This window comes from Taeniopygia guttata, chromosome 4 (assembly GCF_048771995.1).
Source record: "Taeniopygia guttata chromosome 4, bTaeGut7.mat, whole genome shotgun sequence".
NCBI lineage: Eukaryota > Metazoa > Chordata > Aves > Passeriformes > Estrildidae > Taeniopygia > Taeniopygia guttata.
In genome coordinates this window covers 27,428,849-27,443,922 of record NC_133028.1, presented here as the reverse complement: position 1 = coordinate 27,443,922, position 15,074 = coordinate 27,428,849, and the positions used below count along the sequence as shown (strand labels likewise).

The 15,074-nt window shown below is 36.6% G+C and overlaps 1 protein-coding gene across 14 annotated transcripts in view; it reads right to left on the bottom strand.

Annotated features, from left to right (window-relative positions):
* Positions 1-15,074, bottom strand: part of CRACD (capping protein inhibiting regulator of actin dynamics) — a 127,459-nt gene that overhangs the window by 59,103 nt on the left and 53,282 nt on the right. For 11 of the 14 annotated variants that reach the window (XM_072928198.1, XM_072928190.1, XM_030271131.4 and 8 more), the window contains one exon: positions 8,751-8,893. The gene's annotated coding sequence lies outside the window, so the exon portion shown is untranslated. Of the gene's footprint in view, positions 1-2,083; positions 2,157-6,730; positions 6,810-8,750; positions 8,894-15,074 lie in introns of all 14 variants that reach the window. The other 3 variants (XM_072928194.1, XM_030271134.4, XM_072928195.1) reach the window with 2 other exon arrangements.

Genomic DNA, 15,074 nt, shown 5'->3' with positions numbered 1-15,074 from the left:
TTTATTTAGCAAGGGAGAGGCATATTATTAGCATCCCTCCAAACTATCAAGTCACACGAGGTAAAATTCAGAACCATAAGGTCTGGCAGGGTCAGTGTTCAGGGTTTCCTGGCTGTGCAGAGGAGGTGAGGACCAGGGAGAGGTAGGAAGGCAAGGAGACCCGTGTTCAAGTGACCACAGATGAATGAACAACCAGGAAGTACACAAGAAAGTGAGAAATCCACACAAGCTTAAACCAGTTTGTCTATTCATTGGATTGGTGATATCTGTGCAGCAAGACACTGCAAGAACTGGGTTGTTTGTGTTTTGGATTTTTTAAAAAAGCATACCCAGAGATCATGGGTTTTTTTTATATAGAGAGGAGTGCAGCAGTCTATATCTAATAAAAGAAAGTTCCAGATGTCAAAATTGTTCAAAAAGCATGACTACCTACTGAGATAAAGCACGATAATGCTATCTCTAAAAGGGAGCTGGTATCTAAGCAAATACAGATTGGAATCACTGACTCATCCACCCTGGGCCTTTAAGGCAAATGGATGAAGGGCTGACAGAAGGAAGAGAGGGGGGAGGAAAATAAGGAGGCATAGAGAATTTAAACAATATTAGCTACAAGTGAATCCTAAGTAAAGATTAAAATCACTGCCTAGTGGATTTTGTGACTTCTGAAGTCACGACCATGCAATTAGCAGAAAACTGGCAGTTCATGATGTATGATGACTTTTATGAAGAAAGCTTTCAGCAGTATTTTAACTTTTAAGAGCTACCATTGCATAGCTCTTCCAAGCTTCTTAAAACATAAGGAGAAATTGGCATAGTTCTTCCAAGCTGCTTAAAAACATATGGAGAAACTGGCATTTAGTGGAAGCATCTAAAAAGCAGCACTCCCATTTCATAATTAACTCAACTATCTATTTTAGTATAAACAAAAAATCTTTCCCAAATTTCTACTGTGTATACATCCTGCTGGCTCTGACACAGTCAAGCACTCTTAAGGAAGGCAAATAACCCAGGTCTTTTCTGTTGCACTCAAGTGATAAATATCATTGGTGGAATGATCTAGGATGATCATGTTCATCTAGCTTTTAGTTAGCTGAATATAGATACAAATCTTTAAAGCCAGAGAAAGCCCTCTTACTTCTGCTTCTGTAACTAATTCTCAACACAGGTCAGATTTCTTTACAGATTAAGAGGGAATTTCAAGTCTTCTAAGGAAATGTTTTTTGCTTTTCAGCATTAAGGTTCCCATAAGAAAGTTCTGTATTTCTTCATTCATACATATTCTTACAGTCCCTCAATGGACTGAATTATAGACTTTTCCATTTACAACTTCATACAGACATCACAAAGGCTATATAAATTTCTCTTATGCACTTAATATGAATTACAAGTAAGTAAGCTATTGAGGATGAGGATTGCCTTTCATTTTCACGAGACAGTCTTTCAAAATATATTTATCAAGCCTGTAAACTCTAAAGTTGTTGGGCCAGTTCCCTTGGAAAAGTCCACGAGGGCAGCCTATTTAATCATTTCAGCAGAAGTAAAATAAATAGCTGGTATTATTTTCATTAACAATTTCTGAAACTAAGATACCAATAGTCCAGCTGAAGAGTTCAGTTTAATTTACCTTCAAGCAACTTCCTGAACTGAAATTTTTAAAAATGATTTTGTTAATGATCAAGTTTTCTATAATTCCTTCCTATATTTCCATCACTGGAGATTTCCTTATTGCAGTTTTTTTTTTTTATACCTTAGCAGAGGAATTCCAATAAGTTTGGGAATATAAAAGATTACATATTGAATCCTTAAAGATTGTCTTGTCTTTCAGTTCTAAACTTTAATTTCTGAAGTGAGACTACAGAGAATAAAATGAGTAGGGTTGTTAAGGAGTGTCTGAGTGTTTTCTGTGACAAAATGCTGCAGAGAAAGTTTCGATTCAGTATCAGGAAAAGTTTCTAAACAGAGTATATTAAACAACTGGATACATCCATGACGTGCAGATACATTCACCTTAACAAGGTACTCAGAAATACAATGAAATGAACAGTTCTACACTTAAAAGAGGAAGACAACATAAACTGAATACCTTATTGCTTCTTAGAGACAGTTTCTAGAACTCTCTAGCTCAAATACTAGAATTAAGCTGATAATTGCTGCAGCTTGAAATAATGGGAAAGAAAAGAGAAAAGGGAAGTAAGGAAGAAAACACTAAATCTGTTCCAGCTCATATCTTAGAATTCCTACACAAATACTTTGGTCTTGCTATCCCAAGTGATCAGATATGCTCCAGATTATGTAAAACACTGGGTGACCCACTTGCAGTGAGAAAGAGCTGCAAGACCAGCCTGGTCAGATCTACATTTTTTAGGCACAAGCAGACTCAGACATAAAGCAGATGCTTTACAGTTATTTATGAAGAAGGAAGAGTTTTCCTCTGTAAATAATCTGAAAATGTGTCCAGTCTCTTTAATTTACAATTTAAAACCCAGTTTAATATTTACAATACCTGAATTATAAGTAGCCAGTACCTCAGACTGAACATTTTGGTTAGTATCACTTTCAGCTGCAGCCATGGTTTTTTGTTGGTGTCTTTGGTTTGGGTTCGGGTTTTTTTGGGTTTTTTTGGTTTTGTTTTGTTTTTTTGGGGTTTTTTTTAGGTTTTTTGTTGTTGTTTTTTTCCAAATGTTGCTGAAACAAGAAGTATAGCACAACACATTTATATCATCACTGACATTTTGAAATCAAACACAAGGTAAATTCTCCCTTAGCTTTAAATCATGCACTAAAGTGTCTTACATTTTAGGCTCATTTGGAACAATGCAGTAGCAACATTGTAAGGGTACAACAGTCATTACATTACATTAGAGGTCTTTAACCTGTGAAAATTATAGCTGCACTTCATAACAAGGACCTGTAAATCAAAACTCTCAGGAACAGCAGCACTCTTTAATAAGAAAGTCACGTACAGGACATGCTTTTCTTCTTACTGTCTGCATTCCTTCCTCTGATTACTAATGGAAACCAATAACGTTAAATGTTTATTTAATAAACATTTCAATTATAAATAGCATTTTTATTTAACACAATAAAAAATAGTGTCATACATGAACACTATATTAGATAGCTTAATAGTATTAACTGTATTATAGTATAAGCACTGTATTAGCTACCTGAATGCTGCAGAAACACAGGGATTTACAAGAGCTTATTTTCTTCAGATTACATTATCTATTTATTTGTTTCCCATATGATAAATTGCACCAAAGAATAAACAACTACATTAATAGGCTCAATAAAATATACTTTTACTACCTATGTTACATAGGAGAATTATAATGTCACATTGTATCTTCTAGATCTGAAAATACTACAGCCATTAATAATTACAACATTTGTTCTCTATAAAACATAGTCAGATTAAAATAACAGTTTAAAAGTCCTTGAAGAACTTTTCTGGGGAAATTTGCCTGTAGGTTATATATCTTTTGTACTCTTGCTTCATCTACAGAACCAAACTTTGGTTTTGGGAAGAAGTCTCATTTTAGACAACAATATATGCAATACAGAAACTACAAAATACACAAACCAGCGTTATATGATATTGTTTTAGCCTGAGTTTTATCAATAAAAATCAATTATCTCAGTGGGAATTATCCCACAATGACAGGAGAGTTCAGCTCCCCTTCTGACTAAGGCTAAAGACGATGGAGCTGAAGAAGGACCTTGTCTTGGAGACACCTCTGTCTACTCTCAGTTCACAACATCACAAATCTCCAAGAAGCTTTTTAAAAGCTGCCTAAGTCTTTGAGCTGCATTTCAGCTCAGAGATTCATTTGGATGTAGTGGAGGAAGGTCACAGGGAATTTTAAGTCCTTGAATACAGACCAGATAGTCAGACCACCACCGTAACAGCATTTCATGTGACATTTCAGAATTAGCTCTGATAAATACTTGGGTTTCTTTTCTGTTTAGAATTTTCTGAAGTACTTTGCTTCTCTCCATCCTAGTCAGCCACTGAAACCCTGTGTTATAGTGAGCTTTCAGCTTAAGAAAGCACTAATTCATATTAAAATTAGGCATATGAGTGCCTTTTCCTGACTTTCTAAGATTATTTAACCACTGTCAGATGCCTGAGGCAGAACATCACAAACACATATATCACATTAGTAAAGTCAAATCAGGATTTGTGTCAATTTTTCCTGTCCTAATCCTATGAATCTGAATTCCTAAGTACTCTTAAGATGCAAATTTGAACTTTGAAACTGTAATGTAGGAGTAGAAATGAAAAAAGTATTACCATAGGGACCCATTTCTAAAAGTAGTAGAGGAAGCATAAATCACCTTTTGCCCTCAGATAATTTCTCCTACAGTACCCTTCATCAATATTCTCTCAGAATTCAGTATAGAAGAAATTAAAACAATGTAGCCTACAGAACTACTAAACCTGAGTCAATTGGTGTCAGCAAGATCACAAAAAGAACAACTAAATATAACACAAAAATAACAACCAAAACAGAAAACAATCCTAATTTTGCAAGCATGGGTTCCTGGCCTTCTGAAAATACTGGCTTGTCAAAAGAAATTCTGAAAGAAACTCTGAAAACATTGAAAAAATTCAAGAATCATCAAGTTGCACAGTTTAGACCCCATTTTAATATCTAAGCCTCTCCAGAATACTTCTGGTGAGCACAGAAATCTTGCTTAGAACTAGTCAATCTAATTAGGAAAAAAATAATTTCAATTCCAACTCTAACCTGGGGACCAAAAGAAAGAAACAGATTTAATTACAATCAAGCTATACTCTTGCAATCAAATTACTTCACAAGAATTAACTCTGCCTTAGAACATATTATATTCATTTTCCTAAAGCTCTTATTCTGTACTAAGCACAAAAATTCAAAAACATAGAGACATTTAGAGGCTGAACATAAATACTCCTCTGATTTTAACATAAATATACCATCCATCTTATCCAAAGGAAGTAAAAGCAGAAAAAACTATTCCAAAATTATCAAGAGAAGTTCTTCCATACTGGGCAGCTTCCTCAAGGAACAGAGCAGATGCAAAAGGTAACCACTTCTGCTATATATTGGGAAGATAAAAGAACATGAAAATGGGACATGACAACTTCTTTTGTCCCTTGTTATTTTATTTAGAGCTGTCATACCATCATTTCAAAAGGAATTGATCAAATATAACTGTGCTCTTCAGCATGATGGTATTAGCTTTCAGAGGAAATTTCTGCAGAAGGAGCTTGAGCCTTTTGCTTCACTCATTCCAGGCTCTCTGGAAGGCCCCAAAATTGTCAGGTGTAGCTTCCATATTATAACTCATCTACTTACTGCCCTTCCACTGTCCTGCCAGTAATAGTTAAAAAGCCAAATCTCTTACTGCTTGCCAGCTTGGTAAATATCAGGCATGGATCTCACAGCTCTTATCAAGAGCTTTGACTCTTGGTGCTTAGACTCTCAGGCTGGTAACCTCCAATGCCCTCTGTGATGGCCACAGAGAGAAATACACCCAATCAGCAGATACCCCAAATGGTATATGAAACAATTATTGGATATTTACTGTATAGGTTTCAGATCATCAAAATCTTGAGCATTTTTACTGCAACTATTGCCCTACAACTATTAGCAGATGGATGTAACCACCCCAGTTTTCAACTCCTGCTGCAATGTTCTGCAGACAGTGTGATATGCTGAACTTAGGAATTAATTGCATATCAGAAAATACTTTCCATGGAACTGTGAACATCATTTCATGTTGCTGCAACTCTCAGGCCATCTTCTTGGTTGTTCTTCTCAGGTCATGGAGGCAACAAAGGCATTGATTCTTTCTGAGTACAACACAGGGGACTGGTGTGGCTACGGTAAGCACAGGGGAGTTTTTTAGAGGAGTTTTGCACATAGTGTAAGGATGAAGCTATCCAGCTGAGCTCCATACCCCAGGTCCCAGTCCTGCATGGCCAGAGCCACCAGATGAAATTTGAATAAGCAAATTTCTCAGGTGCGTGGAGTCACTCCTTACTGGGCTAGAACGAGGACATGACACTGTTCTGCACAAAAACAAGCGAAGGCTGAATTGCAGAAGAGCATGAAGTCTGAGTCCATTTACAGTGAGAGACTTCCTGGCTGGTTTTGTGATTTTAAATTTGAGAAGACAACCAATTTGTTCACATTAATATGCAGAGTGTTCACAGATCAAGGGACTTTTCATGTTGAGGCTTATCACTAAAACTCATTGCAAGAATAACACAAGAGAAATATAAAAATCTAGAAAATGAATCATGAACAAATGCTACAACATAACATTGACTAAACCAAGGTCTCTGTCTTCCTTGCAGGACCCCTTCTTCATTAAAATAGGAAATAGATTCTTTGCATAGCTTATTATTCAACAGTGACTTATTTCAGAAAATCTTTGTTATTTTTATTTCCTCTGAAGTGACTGAAAGTACACAGCCAAATGTATCCATAGTCATTAAGTGTTGTAAGAAAGAAATGTGAATTGGGCAAACATAAAGAACAGGAGAAGCAAAATTAGGACACAAGGAATTGCAGAATAAAGGGGGGAAAACTTTGGATGATGCAAACGAAATTAAAAAAAACCAAAAAACCAACTTTAATAGAATACCAAAGTACAAGATTTTCTGTTCTTTCACTTTTTTGTAGAAAGAAAAAGAAAAAAAAAAAAAAAGAAAAAGAAAAAGAAAAGGTTGAATGGACAATACCTTAAAGGAAATCTGAAGTCTCTGGAAAAGCTGGGTAGGATCACCAGTAAATGTGAGTCTGAAGCCATGAGCATTTTAGCTTAGAAAATGTGAAATGGTGGAATTAATTAGAAAAAAAATAATCTGCATTAGGAAAAAAAACAAAATAGTATACTTCAATAAACTTCTTCAAAAGTTGACTAACACTACTTTCACAAATTATTTACAGAGAATCTCATAGATTAAACAAAATCTCTACTGACTGCAATTTACTTTCTAAAAAAGGTTTGGACTTTTTCTGCAGTAAAAAGCAGAATATTCTAACAACAGCATATGTGGGTGGTTACGAAAGAACATTGGGTACACTGTCAGAAAAAAAATGTAGGTTTAATTCTCTTGGAAGAAATATTATATGCAAATTCTCCACAGAAACCTATGTCTTGCACATTTTAGTTATGAAGTTTGTATTAGTCAGTCTGGACATGCTATTGTACCTGACCACCCTCACAGACCGTTCTTTGAACAGCTGTATTTTAAGCCAATGGGTATTGTATATTTTTGGGCAAAATATAAAATGTGCTATTTGAAAAAGGCTGCGTTGCTTGCAAAAATTAAGTCTATTCGAAGGAAACCGAAGGTAGTTCAGAATCTCTGATTCTTATATACAAATGGCGTGGAAATATGAGGTTAGACAGGGTGGGTAGGAAGCATCCTGTTCTCACAGAGCATTTTCCATTGGTGGTGGCACACTTATTACTTTTCTGGTCTGAAGAAATAAAAACTTGTCCTGCTTGTTAACAGACCCCATCTCACGAACAGGTATGTCACAAGCACGTTTGTACCCTCAGCTAAGGTGTAGAAGGTTTTTATGGTAGAAAAATGTCAAAATTACTATAACAATCTCAAGAAAACAGAACCTTTGTTTCTCAGCAGCAAGCCAATGTATTCCAGCTGAGCATTTGTTGTCAAAGAGTTGTCAAAGATATCTGCTTGTCATTCATTCTCTGGCCCATAAAACACCAGCCAAACAAACATTAAGTCAGGACAGTCACAAGTCAGGACTGATAGGTAACCAATAGTCTTTTGAATTTACAAGATGATATGGGTTAGACAGCAGAGATTCTCTAAAACCACAATAACTTCAAACAGCAGAATCACACTGCTTTGTACAAAAGCAAACGCAGCATTTCTATGTTAGACATACTCCAAATCAAAATTTATAGGCATGTCCTGTAGGTAGAGCATTCATAAATGTGATGAACACATTTGTCCTGGAACCACAATGTAGAATGGCTGCTATAGAAAGAAATTATCAGAATTTCAACATTCTCTATAAAAAAAAAACCAAAACAAAAAACCAACCAAACAAAAAAAAAAAACCCCAAAACACCAAAAAACCAAACAAAAACCCAAAACAAATCAAAAAAACTTTGGGTGGGGGGTGTAAAGAAAGTCTGAATGGAAGAGATCCTCCATTGCTGTCACTCCACTTTCAGAGGTACAGGTACAGGGTCCAGTATGTTTTAACTGTTCTCAGGTTCTTCCAATACTTTTTAGAACTGAAGCATCTAATGAAGTAGAGTTGCAAATATTTTATAAATAACCAATCAATCAAAACCCAGCAGAAAGGGAGCTAGTGCAGATTTGTTCTGATAAAAGCACAAATGGCAGAACTACTCCTTAGCACTAATTCCCAGCAGCAGCATTTTACAAACACGCTGTGTATGTCTTGGCAAAATTCACTGGAAGCTATGTAACACTTTGCATGGCTAAGAAAAACTTCTGTGCTTGACATGAAAGATAATGTTTTCTGGTTTACACAGTATTTCTTTTTCCACAATACACACAAAAGCTACAAAACTAGTTTTAAGCTCAGGAACACATGCATTACATTCTCCCTTTTAAACAAAAAAAATCCTTTTTTCTAAGTTAGAATACGCAGGTTAAATAAATATTTTCATGTTCAATTATCTAAATTTTCATTTGTTAAATGAATACACCACTTCCATTGTTAAAGCATCAGCAGGAAAACCTTTCTTACCTTTTTTAAGGTGGGGTGTGGTATTTTCTACTTCCAGACAGTCTTGCACTCTCTCTGAAATGGGTAGTTTTCTTTAATATAAGTGATCAGAAGTCAGGATATGCTACTAGGGACCAGTGGCTGACATTCTTGTCCCAGGCTGCCTAGGTGTAAGTGGAAAAAAAAGAACTTTAGTTCAACTTTTCTAGGCAAATCTGAGAGGGTTCTGTGTTTTCACTCTTCTGAAGGGTGCTTATAAGCTGAGCAATTCTTGCCTGCCACATCTCTTGTAAATGGTTTGAGATGTCTACAGTCTAAAAAAAAAACAAAAGAGAAAGAAAAGAAAAGATATTGCAACCTGAGAAATTTTTCATTAGCTTTGGATTTCCCTCTGAGACTTTTGTACAAAATGGTATTTCTTTCCTCCTTCTAACTAGTGAAATGGCAGCACTTTTTAATTTTTCCTTCCTGCAGTTCTAAATAAATTATTTCTCAAGAAAAATATGTCACTGGTTTTACTGTAGTTTGGCTGAAATAAAAATGCCATATATGACTCTCTTAAAATGAAAAACAGAAAACTTCTAAAAACTAAGCTTATAATATCTTTGGTTTTCCCTCTACTAGAGTATGGAGAAGTAAGTTTTAGCTATTTTTCTGGCAAAAGATAACTAAACATCTTTTTTAAAATTAAAAACATATCTACTGCAAAAAAATTATACTATTTGAATAACTGCAAAACAGGAAAAAATTTAAAGAGGTAAAAACAACCTGCAAAATTGAATAAAGCAGCTAGTTTTTTGACAGGTTTTTTTTTCTTCTAATTTTACTATTTCAAAACTAATTTCATGTTTTACTTTGAAAACTTTAACTTTAATTTTATGATTTTGACATATTATTCAAAAATTTAATCAAAAGTTTTTTACTCTTTTTGGGGATTTTTATGCTTCTTTTTACATATAACCAGAAGGATCAGATGGAATTTGTAGCACCTATACTATTCCTAGACTCTATCAGTTATTAAATAGCATTTGCTATATTCATTCATCCTTACATCCTTAGGCAGCCAGAAATAAGAGTATTTTGTTGTAACAATGTAATTACTGTATAGGTTAAATTATGCCCCATTTGACAAGACCAGGGTAGGTGTATATTTGGTTCTTGGTAATCAGATCAAACTGCTTCCAAGCATTAAATTGTTACTGCTAAAGTTCAAGGACTAAATGTTAGTGAGAGCTCTCAGGCTGCCAAGACACATGATCTAGAATTGTACTTTTCCTAGCAAAGGTACCTGAACAAAGCAATCTGTTTAAGCTAAGAAATGAGAATTAGCACTCGGTTGACTCTGCACCACTCATAATATTCAGAATGTCTTGAAGGTGTGAACGAGAGATGAAAAAGCAATATGAAAACATCCTGAGCATGCCAGGCCAATTCTAAAAAAAAAAAAAAAAATAAAAAAAAAAAAAAAAAAAAAAGAAAAGTACTCCTAATGTATATGACAAAATTTTAAGGTCTCAAACTGGTGCTTGTGTGTAACTGGGAACGTCAGATGTTAAAATGTCATATATGCACATCAACCTCTAATCTAATTCTCACTTGCAGACTCAGCACTACCCTCTTTTTTCTGGGCACAAGATGCAGCATTCACAATAGGATGTGCAATGGTCTGAGCATGGAAAGTTTGTGGTCTGCATCAGGTCAATGTAGTTCTGGCAAAACAGGTAGGAATACATTTCCTTTGTCACCAGAAAACATCCCCCAGTAATCAACTTCCAGTGCAAAGATCTCTCTTAGTTCATAGTTTTAAATCCTGTGTGCACCCAAAATGCCTGACACAGTCTCTCTGGTGTCCCTGCCCTGCTGACATCGTGCTGTTAACTGGCAGAGCAGAGAACATCTCTCAGTGTGCTAATTTCACATGTTTCCCTGCCCTTTCTGCACCTCAGTGACTTATGACAATGGCTATAGCATCACAGAAACCAGGAGTTCAGTGAACCTGCAATGAGGAGCCTGCTGCAACTGAGAGACTTCAGGTCTGGTGCCTTGCCTGCATCCCAAGGGAACCAGCAAATCTACCAGTCCATTACAGTCCATTATAGAGAGCCAGTTTTCAGCCTTCTGGGTAAGGTTTGGAAGCATGGGAGCAATGGGCCAACTTCTGAATTAGTTTATTGTTCTCAAAAATCAGAATTCAAAGCACTTCGAACTCCTGGGTATAAAACAGATCTTCATTGTTCAAGGTGCAAGAAAAAGAAATTCTGCACAGTCAGTGTAAACCACTAAGTGTAAACCACTAAGCTCAAGATGTGTACAAGAAGATGCCCTGGCAGTAATAGACAAACAGAAAAGGTCTTCCTTTTATTTGCTAATGCTCTTTTAATTCTCAGGGGAAGACATGAAGACGGATGGATTGGGAAACATTTCAATGAAAAGGAAATTCCTGAAAACAGGCCAGCATGGAATATTTGGATCCTGAAAGATTGTTTCAGGAAACTATTCTATACAGTTCTTTTCCAATACAGACATAAAATTGAATGCAGAATTAGAAATACATATTTCCAACACAGAAAGCTAAGCAAATGCACATTCTGCATACACTTAGGGAAAACTACTACAGTAATAAGTACCTGAGAGAAGCAATGATGCCAGACCCATGCAATTCTGAGCAGAACAGAAATCAGGAAATAATATGTAGCCTCAGGTTTTGTTTGAGAACACAGACCTCTCCATTGTGCATTTTATCTTTTCACAATCTACAATTTACCTCAAGACATAATAATAGTACAAAACCTTAGAACAGAGAAAGGCCATTATAAAGCAAGTCCCTGAAAATACCTACTGTAAGGCTAGAGTTACAAGTGGTAAATTGATCAACTGGTCTATTTTCAGCATCTCAGATAATAGTTGTTCTTGTACTTGGTCCACATGGTTGCTACTTTGCCACACAACACAAGACCAGTAGACAATTAAGCATGGCAAACCATCAAATATTTGTCCATTAAAGGACCCCACTAGATCTTTTCGCCCTGCTTATTAAGTCCCCATTCTGCTAAAGACATGTTTCAGCTTATCAGGATAAGTGAGTAACAGTCCAAAAGGAAATACAGTCAGCATATCACAGGTAAATATAATCAACATTACTCACAGAATATTTTTTTAATGCAAAGGAAGCCTGTGATTTAAAGAATAAAAATTATCATCAGACAGAAAAAAACAACAGCAGCTCCTGAGTGTAGAGATACCTGCCTGTTAAAATACTGAAAATTATGACTCAATTTTTCATATAATGAATAAGAACCCTCTATGGCTTACATGGTTTCTTTAGAACATAGTACATCTCTTCATTACTAGAAACAGGGTTAGCACATTTTAAAACTTGATCCTCAAATTAATTTTAATAACATTTAAAATGATTGCATTTAGTACACAGTTAAAATATATGGAGTATCAGTTAAAACATACATGTTTTCCAGACTACTTACTGATAAAAGCTTACAGTGAGTAGTTAGCTATGAATCCTAAAACCATATAGGTTATGGTTTGGATCAGAAGGGACCTAAAGGTCATTGAGTACCAGCTTGATGCCATGGCCATGGGCAGGGACACCTTCCACTAGGCCAGGTGGCTCAGAGCCCCCTCTGACCTGGATGTGAACACTCCCACAGATGGGGCATCCACAGCTTTTCTGGGCAACTTCTTTCCATGCCTTACCACCTTCACAGTGAAGGCTTTCTATCTAATATCCAATCCAACTCTTTCACCTTAAAGCCATTCCCCCTTGTCCTGTCTCTACATGGGACCTTGCAAAAAGTCCCTCTCCAGCTCTCTTGCAGGCCTCCTTTAGGTACTGGAAGGTTCCCTAAAGTCTCCCTGAAGTCTTCTCTTTTCCAGGCTTAACAGCCCCAACCCCCTCAGCCTGTCCTCATAGGGAGGTTCTCCTATGAAGTAGGAAAAGCAGAACAATTCAGTAAAACACTTTCAGCATGGTCAGGCTCAGGAGAGAAGTTAGTACTACAAACTGTTTTACTAGCAAATTATAGCATATTTTGGTATCAAGGTTTAGCTTTAAATTAAACCCAAAACCAAAAGAACACTCATGCACTTCTTTGGTGGCCACTAAACCTTAATTTCTCTGTGCCAGATACTGAGCTTGTTTTGTGTTGCACATGGTACAAATCCATTGCTTTGGATTGCTGTCTTTGATAATGCATCATTAGTATCCACAACTGCTCAAAGCTGAGAAAATAAACTCCAGAGATCATATTAGATCAGATTAACACTTTATCATGGTACCAAACTTGGGTTTCCCTCTCCAGCCCCTGCAGTAGCACAATTCCCAAACACGCATGTGCATACCCGCACACAGAGCTCTAGAATGGCAAAGTTTATTACTTATATCATTACTTCCTTCCCAAAATCAGAGGTTTGGACTGTTCAAGGGGAATGAATCCCCTCACTGCAAATACCAAAACTCATTAAAGGAAAAAAAATGACAGCAGTTAGGATCTGGCCTGCCATTTCTTAGGTTTCTGCAAGTTACACATTCCTAAACCAAAACATATATAGGAGTCAAAAGGGGCTACCAGAACACCATTAAATGTACCTTTCCTATCCATCCCTCCAAATACAGTAGCAAATTATTTTTTTACTCTATATGCAGAAAAAGGTTTCCAAGCATGGTGGGCAAAATGTATGCTCACTTCTCAGCCAAAATTAAACTCACATGTTTCCATGAGCTAAGTAAGAAGTTAAGCATTCAGAACTAGTAATTAAAAGATTCTGCAAATAACAGAAAATAAAAAAATCACATATAATAAATAATATCTCAAAAAGGAGCACATGAATTCTGGCATAAAAAGAGCTTTGGTAACTTAGCATGCCTATTATGATTAACATGTATTGTGTTACATGTATTGTGAACTCCAGGGTATCACAAAATGTTATTTAATTCATACAGCTGCTTGATGGAAAAACAAGCAGTAAAAATGTTTTGCTCCCAGTTTTCAATAGAGATAGGAGTGGCAGAGGTGGGAGTGGATAATTCTTCCAGATCTCCTTATACATTATTTTCAGCCATCCATTGCAAGGAATCCTCTTCTGAGCTGCAAACACAGGAAAGAAAATAAAGAAGGAAAAAAAATGACCAAAAACCTCTGAAAAAGATCTGAGCTGACTATCAGCAGTATTCTGCAAGCCTATATGTCTGAACAATACACACAAGGGCAACAAAGTAGAATGATGTAAAGGATGCAAGGAAGACCTCGCTCTTCCCAGCAATATCCAGTGACAGCACAAGGAGCAATGGGCAGAAGCTGAAACACAGGAGGTCCCTCTGAACTTCAGGAAACACTTATTAACTGTTAGAGTGACCAAGCACTGACACAAGTTGCCCAGAGAGGTTGTGCACTCTCCATCCTTTGGAGATATTCAAAACCCAAAGGCACAGAGACCTGGACAACAAGCTCTAGCTGAACGTGCTTGAGTAGGTGGGTTGGACCAGATGCTTCCAGAGGTGCCTTGCAAACTCAGACAATCTGTGATTCTGTGAAAATTGAAGGGAAGAAACCAGGAAAGTAATTCCCACGATTAGGAAACAAAAAATTGAAAACTTTCCTATTTTTTTTCAAGTACAAACCTATTTATCACAAGCCAAAAAAACAACATGAGTAAATAGGATGAAACTGGATTAACAGACCTTCAGAACAATTGCTGTTGACATTTTAATTTCCCTGGGTCATGCTGACACCATTAAAAACTCATCTATCTAGTCAAGGTTATAGAGATAAAATCCAAATGCAAGCAAAAGACTGGGTAAAAAGGAAGCTTTGATCTCCCAAACTACAGGGTAGAAATAATCTTGTTAGAAAAACCTGTCAGATCTTAATATGAAAAATGCAGATTTTGTGGGTCTGATCTCCCCCTATGTGCCTCTGTGCTCCCTTCTCTTCTCTCCAGCACAGCCAGGGGCAGGGAAGGTTAATTATATTTGCACAGGTCAGCCTCAAAGCTGCATCAAAGACACTGGGAGACATCCAGATGGGTAAATGAGGCTGTTTGACTTGTATGATATCCCTGCTGATAAGGCATGGAAAAGGGGAAACTCTTGGGCTTAGGTGTGGGAACCCAGGACATCCCTCTGGCTGCCCTGGCTGTCTCAAGACCCTGGCAAGGGGCTCAGAGACCTTGGCACGGAGTCGAGAACAGCTGTGGCTTCAATTTTAGCCCATGGAAAAAACTGCCAACTTTGTATGAGGAATTACAAGCCACAAGGGTTTGAGTAGAGTGATAGTTGAATTAACACAGGGTGAGAAAGTAGAATTTTAGGGTTTTAAAATAAGGGGTTCA